The sequence below is a fragment of the Otolemur garnettii genome, unplaced genomic scaffold, assembly GCF_000181295.1.
Source record: "Otolemur garnettii isolate 467f Iridium unplaced genomic scaffold, OtoGar3 scaffold00077, whole genome shotgun sequence".
In the NCBI taxonomy this organism is placed as follows: Eukaryota; Metazoa; Chordata; class Mammalia; order Primates; family Galagidae; genus Otolemur; species Otolemur garnettii.
Window position 1 is genome coordinate 5,019,756 of NW_003852472.1, and position 8,203 is coordinate 5,027,958.

Genomic DNA, 8,203 nt, shown 5'->3' on the forward strand with positions numbered 1-8,203 from the left:
TAAACTCTATTTCTTCTTCTCCTTCCCTTCACTCAAGATTCAAAGTCCAGGATAGACATTCCAATTAGCTGAGCTTAGGCTAAGTGCCTGGTGGTACCAGGGATAAGGGATATTGACTCCAGGAAAAGACATCCCAGAGATTCCTGGACTGACCACATCTTCACGACAAGAAAGCGAGTGTCCCGAGGGAAGTGAGGGTGCTGCTGACAAAGGCACACTACAAGGTCCTTCCAGCCCTGTCTTCCTCTCGAGCAGTATGTCACCCTTGGATCCACAGCAGAGACAGAAATCACTGTGGCTGGAATCAGAAGTACCAGGATCTTCATTTGTCAAGTAGGAACCAACCACTCTTACATCATGAAGTGACTAGCGATGGGATAAGGAACATATATTTGTGTCACAAGACAGGATTTGGGACTGTTTTATTCAACGTTTATTGCAAGTCTACAAAACACCATGCCTGTTCTAGACAGGGGGCACTGAAGGCTGCCTAGTTAGCTGCCATGCCTGGTACCGAGTGCCAGGAGGGAGGACCGTACACTGATAGATGAGGGCATAACAAACACCAGCACAGACACATGGTGGGGGAGGGGGGTACACAAGGTAGAAACACATGAGGATGATGTATGGCCCAGACATGGAGGAGTTGGGGAGAAGGGACAGGGTGGAGGAATGGGAGGGATGACCTCCCTGGAATGGGGCACACCCATGTCAAATAGGTCAAACTTTGAAGCAGAATATGAGTTAGTCGAAGCAGAAGAGGAAGCAGAAGGGCGGGCAGGTGAGAAGCAACAGAAGGGAGGGAGAGTGAAGCCCACCTGGGAAAGTGTAAGTGACACTGTGGGACTTCCTGGGGCCCAGAGTGAGAGGGAGCATAGTGGCAGGTACACCAGAGAAACAGGCTCAGAACACGCCAGGGAGGGTCTGTGGGATGTGGTACAGAGCTTGGAATGTATCCTGTAACAGAACCACCAAGGGCCTTGTGTAATCACGAGAAAAGATGGGATATAATATGCCCTTTAGAATGATTGGAATGATTACTCAATGTGGGAAATGGGTAAGGGAGGGGGTGCCAAGAATCAAAGCACAGTGACCAATTAGAAGCCTATTGAAATGACAGAAGCAAAAAGTAATGGTGTCCTGGACTGAGAAGAATATTACTTTACAAAAAAAAAAAAAAAAAAAAGTACAGCCGTGTTCTCCTTCTGGCCAGCTCTTATTTCATTCCTCCAATGACAGCCAAAAACATGATGTGAAATTGCAGGCAGCTCTGCACGAATCCAGGGGAATGGAGGCCAAGTGTACAGATTGCTGGGGACCTCACCAGAAACTGGGATGGAGCATCAAAAAAATGAGCAGTTAGCACTGTGCTTCTGAGACCATCTCTCAGGGATCTCTCGGTGGCTTCCAACAAGCCCACCCTCTGTTAGGAGCTGGAAGGTACACAAATTAGAATGGCATTGCTGGTGACACTGGCACTCTGAATGGATGAGGAAGGGAAGGAAGGAATGCACGAACTTGTCCACTAATTGCATATCAGAGCCACCCAAGTTTCTAGGGTTAAACAAGAAGCTAAGGGAACTTTTGCCCATGTCCCATCTCTGCCTTTCTCTTCTGTTAAGTTTTTCTTAAAAGAACCAGAAAGTGTTACTAAACCATTCTTAACTCTCTGCTCTCCTCAAAGAAGTGAGCAAACATCCCCCATCAGAAATCGTATCTGGCATGGGTGTTGTTCAATGTGTAGCTCGGAATTTTAAAGGCGCTCTTAGTCTTTTCCTGAAAGTGGAGGTCTATAATTTAGGAAATGTATTTTTGGAAATGTTACAAATGCAGAATAAAAGTTAAGTGGATGGATAACACATGGAACTCAAATTACTAACACCTTATTCTACAAAAATCCTAAGCTGTCAGTACCCACCTGCAGCCCCAGGAAAAGTAGATTTTTTTTTTTTTAGCAAGTAGATGTTGATGTAAGTTTCATACTCAAGGAACTCTAAGAGCACCCATGAAAGCCTCACTTTCTCTCCCCCTGTGATCAAACACATTCATTACCACCCTTAGGGCTTGGGGCTCTCAGATGCCACCCAGAATTTCCAGTGCCCTTCTTGCCACCCAGAACCAGGACACAGAGCTTGACACACATTTCCCTTCCTTCCTCATTCACACACAAAATAGCTGCACAAACTAATATTCCGTCAAAAGATATCTATGGACCATTAGGATGGCAATTATCAAAGCAATAAAGATATACACAAAATAACAAGTGTTGGTGAGGATGTAGGGAAATTGAAACCCTTGCGCACTATTGGTGGGAATGGAAAACAGTGCAGCTGCTGTGGACAACAGCATGAGGGCTCCTGGTAAGCTTAAAAACAGAATCACTATGTGATCCAGAAACCCCACTTCTGGGTATATGGCCAAAAGAATTAAAAGCATGGTGTCAAAAAGACCTTTGTATACCCATTTGTTCACCCGTTTGTACACCTGTGCTTGTAACAGCAATATCCACATAGGCATAAAGCACCCCGTGATCCTGGCCCTTGGTGTTAAACATTAATCTAGGGACTTCTATGAAGGGATTTTGCAGATATCTTTAAAGCCCCGAGTCAGTGAACCTTAAAATATGGAGGTTATCAGGGTGGTCCTGACCTAATCAGATGACCCTTTCAGGGCAGGGCGCTTTCTCTAGTTTGTAGCAGAAGGAGGGATTGGAAAGATGAGAAGCAAGAGAAGGATTCCATGTGCTGGTCTGGCTTGGAAGACAAATGGGGCAGCGTGCAAGGCCCAGAGACCAGCATCTGTGAGTGGAGAGGGCCCCCAGCCAGCAGCCAGCAAAAAGATGGGAGCCACAGTCCGACAACCACAGAGAACTAAATTCCACCAACAACCTGAATGAGCTTGGAAGAAGAGTCTTCTTTAGGCCCTTCATGCAAGAGGCCAGCCTGGCCAATATCCAGAGCTGAGCCTTGTGAAACCTTAAGCAGATTACCCAGGCAAGCTCACCCAGACTTCTGACCTAAAGTGCTGTGAGATCATAAATGGGCACTGTTTCAACCCCCCAAAGTTGTAGCAATTTGTTGCCTGTCAATAGAAAATTAATAAAGCAGTTCTCCAGATGTCTCATGGGGGTAGAGGAGTGGTGAGGAGGGCTTCCCAGAGGAGAGGGTGTGTTGAGCAGGCAATTCTACAGAACCCACTTTAAATAGTTCTGCTAATTTCGATCTGTCCCTTGTTACATTCTCTGATCATTATGAGATTTAATTTGGAACTTCATGGAAAGACCTTTTGAAAAGGCAGCACTAAAATTGGGATCACTTTTATCCAAATTCAGATAAATTTGTTTTATGATTGCCAAAGTCTAAAACAGCATCATCCTTCCCACACATCATCGTATACAGTTGTACTAAACTCCGTAAGTTCCCTCTATATCCCTCAGCCCTTCTCTCTTCCCTCTCCTCTCCCGTCTCTCTCTCTCTCTCTCTCTCTCTCTCTCTCTCATACACACACACAAAATGCACAACCAAACTGTGCTTCTCTTAACTGGAAGAAATTAAAAGGTCATTTTCACTAAGAAAATGAGGGCATTAACCAGTATCCACACAGTCTGTCAATTCTGATTTCAGAACATGAACATTTTGGCATTAGTTGGGGAAGAATCTGAATCCCAGATGCCTCATTTCGTAGCTATGTGACATCTCTTAGTCTCAGTTTTATCACCTGTCAGATGGGCATAAGGTCACCTATTTTATAGCATTCCTGCCATCATTCTGACCCAGCAAGTTTTTAGCTGCTGCCTAGCACACAATCTATACTGTTAATGGGGGTTGTTACCATCACAAAGGAGGTGGATACACATGTAGGCCTTTAAAATTAAGGACGTTAGAACCAGCTCGGGCTGGCTCAGGCTAGATGCCCACAGTAGCTGAGTTTGGCAATGGAGTTATCCAAGTGTACACAATTGCTCTTCCTCGCACCGAGTCCAACTTTCTTCCACATAAACTTCACTGAGCTGCCTCTAGCCACTCATTTTTGAGTTACCTACAGATGCTTGGTTAGGAAGAGAGAAGAGGAATGAAGATAGGAGGAATTAACAGCATCTCTTCTCTCCAGGGGCATTTCACAGTCAAGCGTGGGAGCCTGGGTGCTCTGAGCACACTGCACACAGACCTCTACCCACTGGGAGTGGTTGCCCTGGGGCCCCAGGCCCCTGTGGGCTGTGATTGTCATACCCTCTGGGGATGTCAGAGTCAGATTATTGAAGATGTCAGAAACAAAATAGGAGAGATGAATTGGGCACAGAGAAGTACCAAGTGAAGAAGCAACTGATTTTTATTTGAGTATTTAAAAGAAAGGGTTAGACTTGGCACCCGTAGCACAATGGTTACAGTGCTAGCCACATACACTGAGGCTGGTGGGTTTGAACCTGGCTGGGGCCAGCTAAAAAACTGCAACAAAAAAATAGCCTGGCATTGTGGCAGGTGCCTATAGTCCCAGCTACTTGGGAGGCTGAAGCAAGAGAATCGCTTAAGCCCAAGAGTTTGAGGTTGTTGTGAGCTGTGACACCACAGCACTCTACTGAGGGTGACATAGTGAGACTCTGTCTCAAAAAAAAATGAGATAAAGGGTAACAGAACACAGAAAATGCAGGAGAGCTTGACAGAGGATGGGAGCGTCCTCATCAGCAGCTCTCAGAACCCCGCAGAGTCTGGGGCACAGCACAGTTTCATCTGGGGAAGCCTTCCATAGGGAGGGGCCCAAGAACTTCCTGAGATAGACATGTTCCTCTACATCTCAGGGAACCCAGATAATAATGAAACTAGACTTGGTTCTCAAAGCATGGTCCCCAGACCAGCAACATCAGCATCATAGGAAACTCGTTCGAAATGCAAATTCTCAGGCCCTGCCCCAGACCTACTGAATCAAAAACTCAGGTGCTGGAGCCCAGCCAAGTATGGCAGGCAACTCTGATGCGCACTCAACTTTGTCAACCATGGGCAATGGAGCCATAGGTTGCAGTCATGTGATCTCCACACGTGGGAAAGGGAGATATTACAATGACTAGAGATGCTTTTGCACTTAAAATGGACACCAGGAAGGAGTGCTGAACTCCCCATGTACAATCCAAAGTGATCCCACACCAAATTCCAGTAGAGCCCTGGAGGGGGCAGGGAATACTCTATAAAGCTTCTCTTGGGCACATGTATTAGTATTTGCAAGTAGTTTTGTTTTCTTTCTTTCTTTCTTTCTTTCTTTCTTTCTTTCTTTTTTTAAGGAAAGGCACTATCTACCTCTCCAACTCAACCACCTATCATGACTTCATCTGACACCCACATCACATTCCAGCCACACAGAATGCCTTCCCCTTAAGCTTTTGCTCTTCCGTCTGCCAAAAATTCCCTTTTCCACCTCCACCCACCCACCTGTCATTCAAACTCAGTAGAGGCACCTGAGGTCACCTGGGCTCTTTACACACTTGTAACTTTTTATTGCACTGAATCACTTTCATATTGATTCCCTCTACTAAACACTAAATTTAAGTGCGTGGGCTCCAACCAAAGATTGGGTTTGGAATCCTGGTATTACTATTTTCTAGACTTATCCCTAGAATCACTCCGCTGGAGGTGCAATCAGATCAGCTACTCTTTTTCCTTTGCGAAGGAGCCACAAATAGGCTGGTGGAGAATGCTTGCTTCAGGGCCACCAGTCCCAGAGGGGAGGGAAGCAGAGGACTCCTCCTCTACTCTGTGTCCAAATGAGATAGGTCAAGATACAGGGGCTCTCAAGGAGACACAAAAAGTTTCTCACCCTCAAGAATCTCCACCCAGAGAGAAGATAGACCATATGTATGTCATGTCAGTGAATAGACACTCACATGGTGTGGTAGGCTAGGTCTACACTAAGACTATGGTAGGCTATGCTAGGCTATGTATACTCTCAGTGTCAGTGTGATAGGATACATCTACACTCAATGTTGGCATGATAGACTAAGTTAAGTCTACGCTTAATGTTGGTGTGACGGGGTAAGACTACACGCAGTGTTGGCATGATAGGCTAAATAAGTCTACACTCAGTGTTGCCCTGATAGGTTAATTCTATACACTATATTGGTGTGATAGGCTAAGTCTACACTCAGTGTTGGTAGTATAGGCTGACTCTACTCTCAATGTTGGTGTGATAAGCTAAGTCTACACTCAATGTTGGTTTAATGGGGGTAAGTCTACACTCAATATGATAGGCTAAATCTACAGATAAGTGTGATGTGTGAGAGCACAGAGGGCAAGCCCCTGTCAGCCTGGGAATTTCTGCAAGGTATCCTCAACAAGACCTTCAGCTGAGACTTACAGTGTCATGAAATTAATCGGGTGAAGCAAGGCAGAGAGAGACCCTGTCTCAAAAATAAACAAACAAATAAAATAAAATTCCTCAAAAAGAAAAATAGAGGAAAGAATGAAGGAGAAAAGTGAGTGAATATGAGTGTCTAAAGATAAAAGTGATTCCAGGGTCCTAGAATTACCCAGATATGTGCGGGGTTCCTACCAACTGGACAAAATGACATTCCCACATCATTAAGAAAGGGCAGCAAGCTGATTTATCAAACTCACTGAAGACTCATTTACATTTGTGCTATTGGGGAAACCTTTTGGGAGGGTCTAAATGATGATACCTGGGAGCATCTCCAACTTCTTGGAATCAAGTGCTCCAGAGCAAATGTACAGGTATCATTCATTTAAAGCAAGAGATCTTTACCTGAGTTCCCAATTACAAATTTGGACAGAGAAAAGAATCTGTATCTTTAGTTTCCCCTTACCTCTTAGTGAAATGTAGCATTTCCTTCAGTTATCAGTGCAGTAGGATTTGCCAGGCCTGTGACTTCACCCATAACAGCAATCACAAATATTTTCATACCACATCACATTTGTGCTTATATCACAAAATATCAGTTATGCTCAGCATGACTTCAACTTAGGCTCATTATTAGGGCCGCAGCTTGAACTTGTTACCCAATGTGTTAATAAAGAAGCAGACTTACATCTATATCACAAATTTTTTTTATGGTATAGATTGTGTTTGTAACCTTGTGATAAATAGTTCAAACACAATTGGTTCCTTCTTTAATCCAAGTTATTTTATTTGATTCTTTAGAAATGGCATTCCGGGGGGGGGGTGTCTAAGGGCTTACTGGACTGCCAAGGGGTCTGTGGCTAGTAGAACACAAACAGCCTGCTGCCCAAAACCTCAGGGCAGAGGACCCAGCATCACAGAAGGTGCTCTGCCCAGGGCCCTGGGGAGGGGTGTGGACTCTGTATCCTGGCCGGGAGGAGGAGAATTCCTCAAAGAAAGGAGTCTTCAAGGAGCACCTACTCTACATCTCTCTGCTACGCCTCACTGAAAATAATCTCATAGGGGCCTAATAGCAATCTCATGAGGTAAGAATAATTTCCCCCATTTTACGGACAAGGAAACTGGCTCAGAGACGTATAATTACACTGCTAGAAAGTGTAGGAACTAGGGACAACTCAACCCAGTCAGTTTTGCCTTCCAGTCTCTGGCTGTGGCAGTGACAATGAGACCTCATATCAGCAGAACTCCTGGACAAAGGAAGAGGACAATGCCTTGCCCACAAAGGGCTAGGTTGGGTAGCCATGGTGTGCACCATCCTGATCTCCTTTTATAAGAACCTGCCGGGGACCATCCAGCTTGCTCACTGTCAGGCCCTCTGCAGCATCTACCCTAAGGACACTCTTCCCAGGCTACACTCAGCCAATGACTGAGAGAGTTTCTGCTTGAGGAAGCAGATTTCCCCTGATGAGCACCTGCCTGCAGGCTGAAGCTTCTCCCATCCCATCCTCCTCCCTTTCCCCTCCCCTCTCACAGTGCCAGACCAGCATTGCCGTCCGAAGGCGGCTCATTCTCAACTTTATCCCTCACAGGTATTTCCCTCAATAAATTTCTACTTCCATCTTGGTGTTTGCTTCTTGTAAGAGCCAAATTAACACATCACCCAAGTCTGGAAAAGAACTCCAACCCTGGCCCCCTATGATTGTTTATTGTGACAGATTCAAAAGCCCGAGAGGAAAACCAATGCCACCTCCTAAGGACTGTCATGTGGGGAGGGCCTCTTGGGAAAATAAATAGACTTGGCAAGTGGCAAGGTGGTTAAGACTTAAAACCACAGGGTAATTCTGCTAAAAGTCAAGATACT